Source organism: Cryptomeria japonica, chromosome 8 (assembly GCF_030272615.1).
Source record: "Cryptomeria japonica chromosome 8, Sugi_1.0, whole genome shotgun sequence".
Lineage (NCBI taxonomy): Eukaryota > Viridiplantae > Streptophyta > Pinopsida > Cupressales > Cupressaceae > Cryptomeria > Cryptomeria japonica.
This window is the reverse complement of record NC_081412.1, coordinates 299,460,715-299,478,181: the sequence shown is the minus strand read 5'-3', so window position 1 is coordinate 299,478,181 and position 17,467 is coordinate 299,460,715.

Below are 17,467 nucleotides of genomic sequence, written 5' to 3'. Positions count from 1 at the left end.
ATAGGGAAAATCGCGATTATGATGATAACGAGGAAGATTGTCAGACTCTTAGGAATTCAACTAAGGAATCATTATTAGGAAAAACATCCAAAGCAAAGACACTAGAAGAGTCACAGTCAATATACTCTAGATATTTTAGTGAAAGAGAAGTAGTAATGACATTAACACTAATATATGGTCTCTTAGAAGCTTTAGTACACTCAAAAGGATCATAGCCAAGTCCAAATGTCGTGTCACAAAAGTTATTTTCCAAGGGAACCTTTATCCCTTGTTCTTGGGCACCGCAATCATTACCATTAAATCCACACCTAGCTAGGAGGTGAAAACCTAGACCATAAAGGTTAGCCATTTTTGAAAGAGAAGGAGGATTCTCATAAAGTGAAGGATCAAAATCCTCTAGATTGGAAACCAAAGGAGATTAAGTCTGAGAGGCTGCCACAAAGTTATTACTCAATAGTCCAGATAAAGTAGATTTCTTTTTAGGTTCTTCTTCTTATTTTTTCTTTTCGACCTTGGGTTCTCTGGGGGGAATTTTATATTCTCCTATGAAAGTAGGATTAAAGTTAAGGGATCCCCAATCGTCTTCTGCAAGAATCTCTTTAGGAGAAAAGTAATCTTTAGTGGTAGAACCAGGTTGAGAACAGTTTTCTTCAGGAACCTTAGGTTCATTTGAGGAATCATTGGGGAATGAACTAGAAATAGGAGATAGACTGGAGGAAATAGACACACTAGTAGGAGTAGAAGCTTTGGAAGAATCATCTAAGATAGTTGGGGAAGAACCAGTTGAAGAGGATTTGGATGTTGATGTTTGGAGACAAGCCTAGAGATTGGTATCACCTAGCAAGGTCTATGTCTTATTGTTTTAAATGAATTTAAGTTGCATATGCAATGTAGAGGGGATAACTTGCATGATATGAATCCAAGGCCTCCCTAATAACAAATTAAATGTCAAATTTCCAGGCATGACATGAATAGGTGTGGGCAAAGTAGTAGGACCTACCCTAATAGGTAAGGTGATGATACCTAATGAAGATTTGGCAACATTATCAAAGCCTCAAATAGTGAGAGAATCAAGCTTAATGAGAGAAGTATCAACATTGATTTTATGCAATAAGTTAATGCTACAAACATTAATGCCAAAACCATTGTCCACTAGTGTTCGTCTTATTGCACTATCATTTATGATAACCATAATTATTAAAGGATTATATTGATGTTGGATCTCACTAGTGGGTAATTTATCTTGGGTAAATGTAATTTGAGCCTTAGGAGATGTGATAGAATCAATCAAGGAAGCCATATTATTGAATATCATTGCGGGTGGGACATTCAAAGTTTTCAAGGCATCTTGTAACATTCCATGATTATGCAGACTGGAAGTTGTACCTGACAGGTCGGGATCTCTGGATTCTGAACTATTGATTTGCCAAAAGCTACTGAAAATAGGGAGGACCAAGGCACCATGCCCCTATCTTGGGTAGGACCAAGGTGCCACACCCCTGTCTCAGGGGTTTCTGACCAAATCTAACCCTCATAATAGTTTCTTTGTGCTTTGTCGGTCCTGAAAGTTGTAGCAAGGTTCAGATCTTGAATTTGCACCTGTAGCTGAAAATAGGGTTTTGGGTGGCTATATGGGGTTTTGCCTTAGTCAAACCCCTATCTCGGTGATTTCCACCTCAACAAATAGCTGATTTGTATATTGATGGTATGATGAAAGAATAAGAATCTGGTGAACTACTGAGAGGGGGGGGGTGAATCAGTAGATAGAAAAACTGATACTAACTTCACCAATCTCAAAATCAATCTCTCAAGGTAGACTTAGAACTATCAAAGCAATATCACTGTCAAGATAAAAACCCTCAAGATAAACCAGTTGAGTGTTACAACAAACTAACAGTAAACAACTTTAAACTCATAAATATCCAAATGCTTTTAGTGACATAAGTAAAACTTCATTTCACAATGCTTCCGGTTATCATGATTTATCAAAGTGGATTAAGTAGTTAAGCAAATCGACCATAAGAACATAACCACAAAAACATTCACCACTTGACACAATATTTTTTGACGTGCAAACCCAAATGGGAAAAAGTATGGTGAGATGAGACTCACAAGATAACTATCTAAACTCTTCTAAAGTTCGCCCTATTAGGAGCCTATCCTGTTAAAGCTTTACAAAAGTCCTATAAGAACATATCCTTTTAGGGACCACCCAGTTAAGGGATTGACTATAATGCTTTGTTAGAAGCAATACCCTATAAGGAGTAACCTCGGTAAATGATTTGAAATCCAATCTAATGGATCATCTGGTTAGAGGATTTTAATAGCACCAAGCTTGTTAGATCTTACCCGGTTAGGGGATTTCAATCTACTGTAATTTTTTGAAAACAATAGGAGTTTGCTGATCTATTTGAATAGAACTACACTTGCTTGTTCAGATCCTTTTTATGCTCCTATCCACCTTTACTCAAACTGCAGATACATCATCTGGTTTGGCAACCACACACTCAACTAAAACTTTGCCAACTCTGAAACTAAACAACTCATCGACCTTATAAACAACTCAATTAGGTCGGTAACAAAACAAAATCCTAATTCACTCATAGAGATTACAAACAAGTCGGTTCAAGTATGACCATTGGATTACATAGCAATCTCTGCACATTAATCAAGAAAAACTCGACCGCTCCTTGATCACCGCTTCATTGAACTCAGTAACTCATCATGCTCTTGGCATTACATGCAATATAATTTCTCATTTCCTAGGCAAAAACCATTTCATCAACGTGCCAAAATCACTTTGAAACTCTCTTCATACAATAATCATACCTGTCATAATCATTACCGCTCATCATCAGATCATAAACCAATATAACCAATTCACCAAAGTTAATTGGTTAGGGTTTATCAAATCAACAGGTAGGGTTTACCAATTCAAATATCCAATACATAGCAATACTGGTTCACTCCACAAATTCTTCCTACTAGTTACAAAACATCATTACAACAATATCAACAACATCGTTACTGGTTAATTGACATCAATGAAAACAACATATCATTAATGCAATCTTCATGCAAATGCCAACAAATAGCTGATTTGTGTAGTAAAATATTGTGTGCAAGAACCTTTTGTGTGTGCAAGATCCTAGGATGAGAGTAAACAATCTAGAGCAACCCTAAAGAGTAAACCCTAAATGCTTGTAATTCACAAAGTAAATGCTCTAAATCAATGATGCAAAGTAATCTAAAGCATAAATGTATATCAAATTAATGTAATGAAGCTCATACAAAGACATAGAAACAACATGAAACCATACCCAACCCCAAGGGAGAGGTACAAACCAATATTCAGTCGGTGATCCCCTATTGCTTTCCCATATCTTCAAAAGCCCCCAATTGATGAAAGAATACTTGATGAATGCTTGATAGGTGTTGTTGAATATTGTTGAAGACTCCAAAGATTTTCTCTTTCACTACATAGAAGTTTCCTTGTAATTGCTCCAAAATATTTTTTCTAGATCCAATTCCTTAGATCTTCCAATGAAGAAAGAGAGCTTTTATGTATGAAACCCTAGATCTTAATTTCATCTTTAGACCGACCTAGGATTTGAATTTCCTGGCAATATTTTGGGGTTAAGAATTATATTATCATATAATTGTGCTCCTGAAATTTTGGGAAAACTGTCGGGGACCGTGTTGCTCTTGCACACGGTCCGACCAACTTTTCACCAAATTTTTAGGGTCATTAGATATGATGATATTAGAGTGGATCCCAAAGGTACAATTGATTCTAAGATATTTTGATATGCAAAATTAGGCGTTAAAGATCAAAATAGGACATAATTAGGGTTTATGATTTAATGATTAATTGAAGAAATAAGATGAAAAGGGGAACGCTTAGGGTAAATGACCCAACTTTATAATGTGTGAAGTGATGAAATATAAATTTGGAATTAATTAAATTGATTAATTAAATGCTTAAAGAGATTAGAAATGCAAGATGCAAAACACACTAAGGCGGGTATTAAACCAAGCTTGGAATTGTACCACCCTAGCAAGGGTGTACAATTTACAATGCTACACCTATTCTGTTCCTCAGAATGGACCGGTTACTGCTGCTAAGATCAAGGATGCTGCGAATAACATTAGAGCTAAGGAAGCATTGCTGAGTGCCCTAGCTGATTATGAGATGACTAATATGATGGGACTTTAGACGACACATGAGATCTGGGAGAATCTTGAGAACTTGTATGAAGGAGATAAACAAGTCAAATTTGCTAAGTTGCAAAGTTTGAAAGGGAAGTATGAGATGCTGAAGATGGGAGAAGATGAGAACATATCAACCTTGATGGCTAAGGTGAATGACCTTGTCCTAGGTATCAAAAGTGCCGGTGGAACCCTTGAAGAAGATGAAATTGTTGCTAAGGTGCTAAGATCATTGCCTCCTGCTTACAAACATAAGGTAGCTGCTATTGATGAGATTTGGAGTGTGACTACTGTGATAAGAGATATGTTGGTTGGAAAGATTGCTTTATTTGAACTGAGTAAATTTGGTGAATTACATGGAAAGTTTGAAACAATATTTAGAGCATCTGTATCCGAAAAGAAGAAGTATGATCAAGAAGAATGCAGAGTATCCAAATATGAGAGAGAGAGAAGAGAGATAGAAGAGAAAGAAAGATAATTGGATGATATTGAAGCATTGATGGTCCAAATATTGCCTAAAGGAGCTGGTAAGTATGATGGAAAATTGCCTAAAGGAGCTAGTAAGTATGATAGAAAATTGCCTCTAAAATGTTTCTCTTGCAATAAGATAGGACATTTTTCTTCTAGGTTCCCGGAGAGAATGTCTAAATATGATAGGCATGATAAATATGATAAGCATGATAGGAATGATAGATATGAGAATCATGAAAATTATGATAAGCCTTACAAGTCTAACTGAAAGTTTAAACATCAGTGGAACTATTATTATGCTATTGATGAAGGTGTTACAGATGAAGAGTTTGAAGGAGATGAAATAGTATTTATTGCTATTAAAAAAGATGGACTGGTACCTATTGATTCCACAAGCTGTACTATTGAGGAGAAAGATTTAGCTGCTAAAGTTGAAGAGAAAGATGAATGGGTGATTGGTAGTGGTTGTTCACATCATATGACTGGTGATAAATGAAAATTTGTGAGTATGGAAAAGTATGATGGTGGAATAGTAAGATTCAAAGATGAAAAAGCCTGTGTGATCCATGGTAGAGGTTCTATTTCCTTTGATGGTAAGCATAACACTAATGATGTCTTGTGTGTTGAAGGTTTGAAGCATAATATTTTAAATGTTGAACAAATGGTTGACAAAGGTTTTTATTTGCAATTCAATAATGGAAAATGCAAGATCCTAAATGCCTTTGGTATAAGATTGCATCAAGAACTAAGACTGAAGGGAATATCTTTCATTTGAATGCTGGTGAGAAAAGTTGCTTGATTTCTCAGATTGATGAAAGTTGGTTATGGCATAGGAGAATGTGTCATGTTAATTTTGACTCAATGATTAAGATCATTTCTACTCAAGTTGTTAGAGATTTGCCTAAATTTGTTAATCCTGCTAATCCGATATGTAAGCAATGTCAAGTGGGAAAGCAAAGAAGAATTTCTTTCAAGAGTAAGCAGTATACATCTGATGGATTGCTAGATCCTGTGCATACTGACTTATGTGGACCTATTGCAATAAGAAGTGTGCAGGGTGACAAATATTTCATGTTACTGATTGATGATTATTCGAGGATGATGTGGGTTGCCTTTTTTGAGGGAGAAATAAGAAGCATTTGACAAATTCAAGATGTTCAAAGAAAAGGTTGAGACTGAGACAAGACTGAATCTAAAATGTATGAGATCAAACAAAGGAGGATAATTTTGTTCCCATGAGTTTGACTCATTCTGTGAGAAGCTTGGAATTAAAACAATTATCTGCTCCTAGAACCCCACAAGAAAATGGAGTTGTTGAAAGCAAGAACAAGACTATCTTGGATGCTGCAAGGACTGAGGTTGGAAGGTTGAGGTTCGGGTTAGGGTAGAATTGGTAGACTGTTACCGGAAGCTGACTTGATGTGTAGATGATCGGTGGATATTGTGATTTCATTGTAATCATTGTTTGTATCCTGGACTGCAATCCAACATGTCACATGTATAATTCTTCAGATTGCAATAAGATTCATTCACATTGTGTACTGGCTATGTGTTTCTATTGTTATCGGTTGTTCTTTCTGCAGCTTCTAGCATCTTGCTACTGGTTACTAGCATGCTTTGCATGGTTTATGTTTTAAGCTACAAGGTTGGGCTGTCCTGCATTGGATCTCCCTGCCTTGACTGTGTTAAATGGTATTAGAGCTTGTTCGTGAACCTGCTGTTGGACAGAGTGTTGTTTGTGCATCGGTTGGTTAGAGAGAAGATTGAGGCAACTTGTGGATTTGTTTAGACCACCGAATGTGAGGTAGAGCAAGTTTTGCAGGTAGACTATCAATCCTAGAGCTTGAGCTTGAGGTAGTTAGTGGGTGGAGACTTGAACAGATTGCCGATTGAGGCAGGCCACAGTTTGGACTGGTAGATCATCGTGGAGAGGCAACCAAAAGCTGTGGTTAGATTGCCAAATCCCCTAAGGCAGTTGCAAGTACCTACTGACCAATTTCTGAACCAAATCAAGTGATGGGACTCACTTTTCAATCAACCTTGAGAGTCTAACGTAGGAGCACTAGTCTAGCTCTTACCGGTTGGGAAGTTTTTAGTGGAATTGCTTAAGAGCATGACATTTCTTCATGTTGGAGTGTTTAGCATTGTTGTTTTGGGTTTATTCCCTTGTGTTCATAGTCTTTGTTGTGTTCAAGTTTCATAGCATTTGTCTTTGTTTCCGGTGAGATGTGGATCCCGGTGTTGTCCTGGTTGAGAAGTCCTTATAGGTTAGTCTGGTAGTATGTTGAGTGAAGATGATTTTGAGTTGCGGTTGATCTCTGTGAGTTTCAGATCATTGGAGGTGTTGCTTTGGGTCTTGGCCGGTATTCCCGGAAGTTTGTGGATTATTTTAATGGTTTGGAGATTGTTCTTAGTGATTTAAGCTGATAGGTTACCATTGCATATTTCATGAACCGGTTGGTCTTTGGGCTGACTTGATTGAGTTGTAATTATTTGCAAATGGTATAAATGGAAGCTTGTGAATCATTTGAAGATAGAGAGGAAGTTAGATTATTGAAGACAACTTTGAGAGTGAGAAAAGATGTAGAATCGACAAGATTATGATCCGAAAGGACTGAGGCCAGAAGGTTGAGGTCCGGGTTAGGGTATAACCAGTAGACTATTACCGAAAGCCGACTTGATGTGTAGATGATCCATAGATCTTGTGATTGCATTGTAAAAATTGCTTGTATCCTGGACTGTGATCCATCGTGTGACATGTATAATTCTTCATATTGTAATAAGATTTATTCACATTGTGTACCGGTTATGTGTTATGTGTTGTTACCAGTTGTTCTTTATGCTATTTTTGGCATCTTGCTACCAGTCACCGGTATGCTTTGCATGGTTTATGTGCTAACCTGCCAAGTTGGGCTGTCCTTTATTGGCTCTACATCTTTTCTCAATCTCAAAACAAAGTCTTATATCTTCTAACTTCCCTCTCTCTTCAAATGATTCACAAACTTTCATTTATACCATCTGTAAATAATTACAACTCAATCAAGTTGGCCAAAAGACCAACCGGTTCATGAAACGTGCAACGATAACATGTCAGCTCAAATCAATAAGAATAATATCCAAATCATAAAATGATGCACTGAATTCTGGGAATACTGGCTAGGACCCAAAGATACACCTCCAACAATCTGCAAGTCACGAAGATCAACCGCAACCCCTAATCATCTTCACTCAGCATACAACTAGGCTAACCAGTAAGGACTTCTCAACCGGGACAACACCAGAATCCACATCTTATCAGAAAAAATCCAAATGCTATGAAATGCAAATACAACAATGATCATGAACACAAAGGAATAAACCCAAAACCATAGGGCTAAACATTCAAATATGAAGAAATGCCACGCTCTCAAGCAATTCCACTGAAAACTGCTCAACTGGTAAGAATTAGACCGATTCTCCTGCATCAGAATGTTTCGAAGATCTATTTGAGAGAAGTTGTTAGCATTGTTGTTTACACATTCAACTAAGTACATATAAAAGATGATTTTGGTAAGACTCCTTATGAGCTATGGTTTGGTCATGTTCCTACTATGAGATATTTCAAAATATTTGGAAGCAAGTGTTATATCAAGAGAGATGAGGATATAAGAAAGTTTGATGCAAGAAGTGATGAAGGAATTTTCTTGGGATATTTAACAAAGAGAAAAGCCTATCGGTGCTACAATAAGAGACTGAGAAAGATAGTGGAAAGTGCAAATGTGAAAGTTGATGAGAACCGTGGAAAAGAAGACAGAGCATGCAGATATGATGATGATCAGAATGTTGTCTTAAAGAAAATTTAGACAGAAGAATTGAAGCAGAACGATCCGGTAGAGACATTTAATCTGGAAGTTGTTGTTTCCGGTGAAGAGGTGCAAGAACTTGAAAATCTAAATAATCAAAAGAATTCAAGGTATGTGAGATTGAATCATTCTGAAAATCAGATCATTAGTGATAAAAATAAAGGTGTGATGACTAGGAGAAGGCCAACTTCTGAAGAGGTATGTTTGATCTCTAAAATTGAACCTAAAGATGTTGTTGAAGCTTACAAAGATGAAAATTGGATAAAAGCTATGGAAGAAGAATTGAATTAGATTGAAAACAATAACACATGAGAACTTGTGCCTAGACCTAAAGACAAGAATGTGATTGGTACTAAATGGGTATTAAGGAACAAATTGAATGAAGCCGATGAAGTTTTCAGAAATAAAGCTAGATTGGTATGCAAATGATATTCATAGAAAGAAGGAATTGATTATGAGGAGACTTTTTCTCCAGTAGCTAGACTTGAATCTGTTAGACTATTGCTTGCATATGTTTCTTATAAGGATTTCAAGGTATATCAGATGGATGTCAAGTCAACCTTTTTGAACGGTGATCTTGAGGAAGAAGTCTACATTGAGAAACCTGGTGGATTTTCATTATCAGATGATGGAGATATGGTTTGCAAACTGAAGAAAACTCTTTATGGATTGAAACAAACACCTAGAGCCTAGTATGCTAGATTGGATAAGTATTTATTGAAATTGGGATTTAATAAAGGTACTACTGATAGTAATCTATATCTCAAGATTGAGAATGATAACATTTTTATTGTTGAAGTTTTTGTTGATGATATTATATTTGGAGGAGATGATAACTTAAGTATGAAGTTTGCCGATGATATGTAAAAATAATTTGAGATGTCTATGATAGGAGAAATGAATTTTTTCTTAGGATTGTAGATTTCACAGACTAGAAAAGGTATTTTTATATCTCAAGCTAAATATGTAAAGGAATTGATGAAGAAGTTTGGGTTAGAAGATTCTAAACCAGTTGTAACTCCTATGGTGACTGGGTGCAATTTGTCTAAGAATGATGAATCTCTGAAAGCTAATTAGACCTTGTACAGATCTATGGTTGGTGTACTACTATACTTGACTCAGATTAGACCTGAAATTATGCATGCTATGTGCATGGCTGCTAGATATCAAGTTGATTCGTGTAATGCCCCGCCAGGAAACCCCTAAGGGTTTAAGTTAAAAACACTCAAATAGAGTGTAAATAATTTTTTTTTTATATTAATAGTTAAGAGCGTTAATGATAAGTTACAACATTAAGATAATTTGGAGTTATCTCTAACTAGATAACACAGCGGAAGGCTAAATGATCCTAAGAGGTTTCCCAACGCGATTACATAACCTTACACCTAACTCAACTTGCATCAAATGATCCATTAAATCTGGATATCCTAATTGTGGGATAATGCATAAGACATGATTATATATATGTTCAATGATATGACATCTTAGAATTTTAGGAAGCGTTCATTTACTTTGGGTGGTTAGGAGGCCATCGAGAGGTTATTTACTCAATGCACTTTAATTCATAATTTCATTAGGAGGCCTCCCAATAGGTTCAAGCGTTTAATAAAACGAAGTTCATTCATTGGGTTTAGGGTATCCATTCACAATTGATATCATCCTTTAATATTAAAAGTATGGCTAATAAGGTGAGATACATTCATTAAGGATTAAACTACAATTAATAGAGTGTGATCCCTTCATTTGATTTCATGCATAGCCAACTAATGAGTTGTAGTTCTTTTATGAAGAATAAAATGTGAGTAGCAATAGAATTCATTCATTGAAGCTTCGATAGAGCCATTAGATGGACTCAATTCATTTAGGTGAAAATGTATTAGGTCACATGAGAGCATCCTTTAAATTAAAATATAGTTAGCAAGGTGATATTCATCATTTCAAGATTAGAATATAAGTTCATAGTGACATTCTTCCATTAGGATTAAAATACCCTTATCTGATTGCATATCACTCTTTTTGGTTAAATGAAGTTAATATGAAAAGGTACATTTACTAAGATTTGGATATAAACAACTATACAATTACTTCCCATTTTAGTTCAATTTTAGCAATCATAAGAGATTCCTTTATTAAGGTTACAATTATGGATAAATAGTTGAGTTAACCCAATTTCCAAGTTAATTTTGGTAAGGATTATTTGCTGAGATTAAAACTTGCAATAACTAAACAAATTCATCCAATATAGTGAAACATAACTAACATGGCGTTACCAATTTACTAAGGTAAAAAGGTAAATATCTATATGAGGTTCATCCTTTAAATTTCACTTAGAATTTATAACATTAATTCAAACTTTGTTTCCCATTTCACATTCGTTCCATTTATATGCTTAATAACAAGTTAATCCAATAATGTAACCCAACAAGGTTTCTTTCACTAAAACTACTTTTAAATCACATTTTCAAAATACTTTTCCATAATCTCATTTACAATCTTTCATGAACTTGATTACTACATTTGTCAAGATGAATAATTTTATGCTCCTTGATTTAAATTCGTTAATTTTCCATCATACACTTATACAAGATAACAACCATACATGATAACTTAAAGCATGAAACAAAGGAAGCTAAAACATTGCATAACACAGATATGATCTTGGAGTTCACCCCTAAAGGGCTACATCTCCGGGTCTGCTCAACTGTAAGACCCCTCTGGCATTTAATTTCGTTAGGAATACATAATTTATAAGTCTTTTACATCTTTGCCTCTTAGGCGAACACAACCAATATACAAATGACCACCTTGGCCCATAAATGCATCCTTACAAGTCATCCAACCAAGTTCACGTAAATGTAAGCATCACTCATCCATATACGTTACTTAATCCTTAGATAAACATCTTTGACATATTGGTCTAGAACTATACACTAGTACCCCGCTCTAGCAACACAACTATACCCTAATCAAAGAAAATATACTCAAAAAGGAACCTTGAAATGAAAAGAAAACACCACCCCCAATGATTTATAAATCTCGTGCGTATATATATAAAACAAGTATACGTGAATCTCAATTTATAACTAACCAATTAGAAATAACACCCACATTTAACCATAATTTATAGTTAATAATTATTAATGCCATTTATATAAATCAGTGTAGCAAAAACCTATATTACCATATGGGTTATCTAAATATCAATATTCTAAATCCTAAATATCATTTAATACTCAACTTAAATAATATTAAATAAATAAAGAAGCAAAAGACTAATTTTAAATAATTAATAACTCCATTTAAAATTATTATTATTACTTTTTTTTTAAAACTTACTATTATATCATTACTTTATTGTTTTGTTTTTTTCTTTTTAAAAAAAAAAAAACAATAACTAAATATAAAATATAAAATATATAAAAAAAGAAAAAAAAATACAAACTTGGGGTTACCCACGTGGACCCCACGTGGGCCCCCTTGGTAGCCCACGCTACCATTGGTAGCACTGCTACCAAATGGTAGCAGGCCGCTACCTCTGGTAGCGCTGCTACCATTTGGTAGCAGTTCGCTACCAATGGTAGCGCTGCTACCAGCTGGTAGCAGCTACCAGTCTGTAACCTTCCAGTCGCATGGTGGGGGTTTTAATAAGTTTTTTTAATTTTTTTTATTTTTTATTTTTTATTTTTTATTTATATATTTTTTTTAAATTTCTTTTATAATGACATTAGCAGACCCAAACAAAACTGCCAAATGGTGCAGTCAAAAACAAGTCTTCCCAGTCATGAAATACTCATAAAAATTAGTTTTTTTACTCATTGAATAAATATATTTTTTAAAAAAATAGTATATGCAAGTATTGATAGAAAGGTAAATAACTCACCAAAACAGTCCACACAGTCTGAAAAAAAAACATAGACTTTAAACAATTTCCAGCAAACCCTTTTTTTTTAAAAACTATCACAGACATTTCTCTTTCCCCTTTTTTTTTTTCCAGAATGTCAAGGGTTTTCTAAATAATAGTAGAAAATTGTTGAATAACCCTCTCTTTAAGCAAATCTTTGGCACAAGGAAGCTCTCTTCTCACACAAGCTCCAACACAACTAATCTTTAACCATTCTCTACAATGAAACTTACTCACAAACATCAATGGAAAATCTGAAAACCAATGTTGCAAGAAAGAAAAATACAAAACCCTTTTTTTTTTTTGTAAACATTTTAATCAAGCTGATGATCGGATTCCTACCTTAAAACGCATTCCGGGAAGAATATTTTTGAAGAAGAGCTCCCAAATCTGTTGCTCTAAAACTCCATCTTTTCCAAAACCTCCAATCCCTCCTCCAAAAAAAAAACCATTCTTTTTCCAAAAAAAGACCCAAAAGAAAAGAACCCCCAAAAACATTTCAAAACTAGGTAAAAAAATGAGAAACCCTATTTTGCCCTAATTTTCAATTTCGAATTTAGGCATTTTTTTATTTATTTTTAAAATAAAAGAGAATGAAAAATGGAAATCATTCCTTTCCATTATTCAATATTTCTTATTCGTTCTTCTTTTAAAATTAAAAAGCTTCCATTTCTTATTTAACTCTAATTTTAAATTTCTTCATATTACTTTAGCCAACACTTTATATTTTGAACTGTTAACAAGGATAACGCATTTTGATTAATTTAAATTTCCAAAAATCAATCTTTTATACTATATCAACTTTACATGTAAAAAGAATAATTTCCTTTTCAAATAATAAAATTTACCCTTTCTTTCCAAAATGCGAAAATGATTAATCTATTTCTATTTCTCAAATGACTTTAAATTTTTTCCTTTCTAATACGCATAACTCATTAAATTCGTTGTTATTAAAATTAACTATTAAATTAACTTGCTACAACATAATAAAGCGACCTTTTAAATAAATGACTAATCTAATGAAAAAAATCTATTTACTCTAATTTTCTCAACTAATAATGCGTAAATGAACACATTAATTCAAGTTAACTACTTTAAGCTTGCTACAATTATAATTAAAACGATCTCTTTAAATTAACGATTAATCATATAAAAGAAGCTACCTATTTAAATTTCTATATCACTAATGTGTACGTCTACTCATTAAATTGAATTTAATACTTAGGATAACAAACTCCACTTACCCTGCGCAAGGCACGCAAATCGAGGAAGTCCACCAAATCACGTGACATGCAACCCAATGCAAGGAAAGCCCCACGAATCCACACACGATGCTCACCTGGCCATGGCTAAGGCAAGATGAAAGTTTAATGACCCCCAAATCCGAATTCTAAGGATGGAGGAGGTTTACTCAAACCTGCGAACCCCGAAGGAGATGAACCTCGCCTTAGGCGGTGTCGTACCTGCAATCTTCTGCACCCATGAATCACGCAAGCATACATATATACATATACATATTCAATGAAGGTGTTAGCTCAAGATTTATCACAAGGGTTAGGAATAATTACATTACACAAGAATCGATGCAAAAGCACAATAATAAGTATGCACAATTATTTATATTATCTAAACTACACATTGCATCACGGTTAACCTACCATTCAAGAATGCCACATAGGAAGTCAACCAAGGTCAAACGGGTTTTACAAGTCCGGCTAGGGTAGGGGCATTACAATTCGAAAGAGAGTCATGTCACTACTGTAAAGAGGATATTCAGATATCTAAAAGAAACTATGGGTTTATGGTATCTGAGGAATGATGATTTCATTGATGCTGATTGGGTTGCTGATGTTGATGATCGAAAGAGTACCTCCGGTGGTACATTCTTTTTGGGTAAGAAAGTGGTTTCATGGGCAAGTAAGAAACAAGATTCAGTTTCCCTATCTACTGCTAAAGCTGAGTACATTGCTGCTACTAGTAATTGCACTCAAGAAGTTTGGATGAAACAAATGTTGAAGGATATCAGAGTGTTGGAAATTTGGAGGAATTGATTATATGTTGCATTGATGTTTGTCATTGATGGCAACACTGGCAACACCGACTGTGCTAGTTGCTTTGGCTATTTACCGGTATCCTTCTGGTCCCGGTAGGATGATTGGTTTCTGGTTGGATTAGATCATGATGATCCGGTATTCTTTGGTTTGTGGAATTGGTTTGGATTGGCTATTCATGTGTTTGTGATGTGTATCACATTCAGTTGGTTTGAGATTTGATGATCCGGAAGCTATCACTTGTTCTAGTAAGCCTTTTGGTTACCAACGAGGGTTTCACAGACAAAGCATTATTGAAGATCTTTGATGTTATGCATAAGTGGTGTTGGTGCGGCTTCTAGTAGAGATTTAGGATGCTGATGGTGATCATGTTCAAGACTTGGTTGATTGGGATCATTTCTTTAGCGTGTGTGGACCTAAATTGGGTCCCAATTTATCTAGCTTATGGATCGATATCTGTAACGTGTTGGTTGATGTTCCCGATGCGTTACTAGTGGGATTTAAGGATTGGTTTACATTTCTTTTAGCCTAAGTTGACTTGGTTGATCATTAGATTGTAGGTTCAAGTTATGAATTTATTGTATTATCTTTTAGGTGGCTGACCTAATTGTTTAGGTCCTAGGTTGGTATAAATATGATGTAAGATCTCTTTGTAGATCATATGTGAGGTTATAGAATTGTATGCGAGAAAATAATGTAATATTCATTTAGAAAATAATTTAGTCAAACATAGGTAATCAAATTGGGTTTGTGGAAGAGGATTAAGGCCTCCCGTATTGAGCTTAACCAGAACTATACTCAGGCATAGGAGATGCTAGTCTTGCAGTTCAATCGTCATTCTAGATTGTTGTTCGATGTTTTATGTAGTCAGTGAGATTCCTTTTGTGATGAGCAATGTTCTCTAGGTTGTTGGCCTTCTTACATGTGCAGGCCCCTTATTGTAATATTTATTCATCTGATCAATGGATAGATATTGTGGGTCTCCAATCCCACCGTGGATTTTCCTCTTTGAGGTTTTCCACGTATAAACCTATGGTGTTATAGTGTTCATCTTTATGGTTGCATTTCTGCTTATTGTTATATGCTTTTATGTTTATCGGTTGCTAAGTTGTTGTATTAATAAGGTTAGAATTATTCATTATGGTAGAACACTGATTCACCCCTCCTCTTAGTGTTCTTGAATCCTAATGATTGATATCAGAGCTTGGTGCCTTAGAGGAAGTCTAACAGCTTGAGGAAGATCCTATTTTCAGAATCTATGGAGATAAGTTTAAGGAAGGAACTTCAAGTAGCTCTTGAAGACTATGATGCTGAAAGATTGAGGATCATGAGGTTGCAAGATGAGTTGAGATCTACAAAGGAATTCATTTGTACTTTGCAGGAGAGGTTTTCAACTACCCAAGCTAAAAGGAAGGAACTTTTACAAAATCAGGATGATGAAGAGAAGGGTGCCCTTAAGGAACAATGTCAGAAGCTGAGTCAGGAGAATATGGTCATGGAGAATGAAATAAAAGCCCTAACTATGAGGATGTCAAAGGAGATTGAAGATCAGAAGAAGAAGGAAGAAAATCTTGCTATATCTCTTAAAGACAGATCTGAGCAATACATTAGGTTGGTTTATGAGAATTGTGTGTTAAGAATTGAATTGGTACAATCACAAAAAAATGAGCAAGAATTGGAAATAATGGTAACAGTCCTAAGAGGAGATTTGGATGCTGCAAATGAGTATAAAGAAAAGTTAAAGGTTAGTTCAACACAACTTGATGAATTATTGAAAAGCCAAAGACAAAATGGAGATTCTAGTGGACTTGGATTTGAACAAGGTCAGAGCTTCGATACTGCAAATGAAGATCAAAAGGTCAACCAAAATCAAAGGTCCCTGGTAAGGCAACCCAATGCACATAAATTTAATGATATATGCTTGGTTTGTAATGAAATTGGTCATATGGCTAGGCATTGTAGAAATAGAGAAAATTAGAATAATAATGTAGTTCTCAGTCAGTGTTCAAATTGTAAGAAGTTAGTTATAGGACAAAAGATTGTAGAATGAATGTGAAATGTCATGCATGTGGAAGGTTTGGACATATGGCTAATCAATGTAGGTCAAGGAATGGTCAAGGTTACAATAAGGCAATTTAGAAGAACAATGTCACTTATTATGCATGCAACAAAGTGGGACATAGTGCTAAATTTTGCAGAGGCAAGGATCCACCGGCAGGAAGTGATAAATCTAATGAGAAGGGAAAGCAGAAGTTTGATGACATTCAGAAGGAGCATGAGAAGAAGTGGGTTATGAAGTTTGAGGCTCAAATGACAAAATAAAATACCCCAGATGTTCATTTGGCTTAAGGATATAACTCGGTTACTCAATCTACAGAGAAAAATGCTCCTGCACCGATAAGAAACTCCTTCAGTAACTAAGGTATTCACCTTAGGGGGAGGAAAATTGATGACAAATATTGCATTGCCTCTAGTAGTGGTCTGAAAGCCTATTTCAGATCCTTGAAAGTCAGTTTGGAGGTTAATTAGCAAAGATTTGTTGGATCTTGGATCTAGTTTGGTTCACTGGCAAGTCACTTTATGATTTATGGTTTGGTCATACATCTACAATTAAATACTTCAAAACCTTTGGTAGTAAATGTTGTATCAAGAGAGATGATTTCATTGGAAGATTGATCCTAGATGTGATGAAAATATTTTTTTGGTTATTCTAATGAAAGAAAGGCATATAGATGTTATAACAAGAGATTGCAAAGAATTGTGGAGAGTGCTAATGTCAAGGTGGATGAGTGGTATAGAGGTCAAATCAAAACTTATGAGCAAGAACCGACAGTGGAAATGATGATAACTAAACTGGTAAAACCTTTACCAGAACAGAATGCTAAACTAGTTACTCCGTCTGTATCAAAAAATTCAATAGTAACTCAAAGTTCAGGGAAAGGAACAGAGAGTCAGAAGACTCCTAGGTATGTAAGGCTGAATCATTCAGAAGA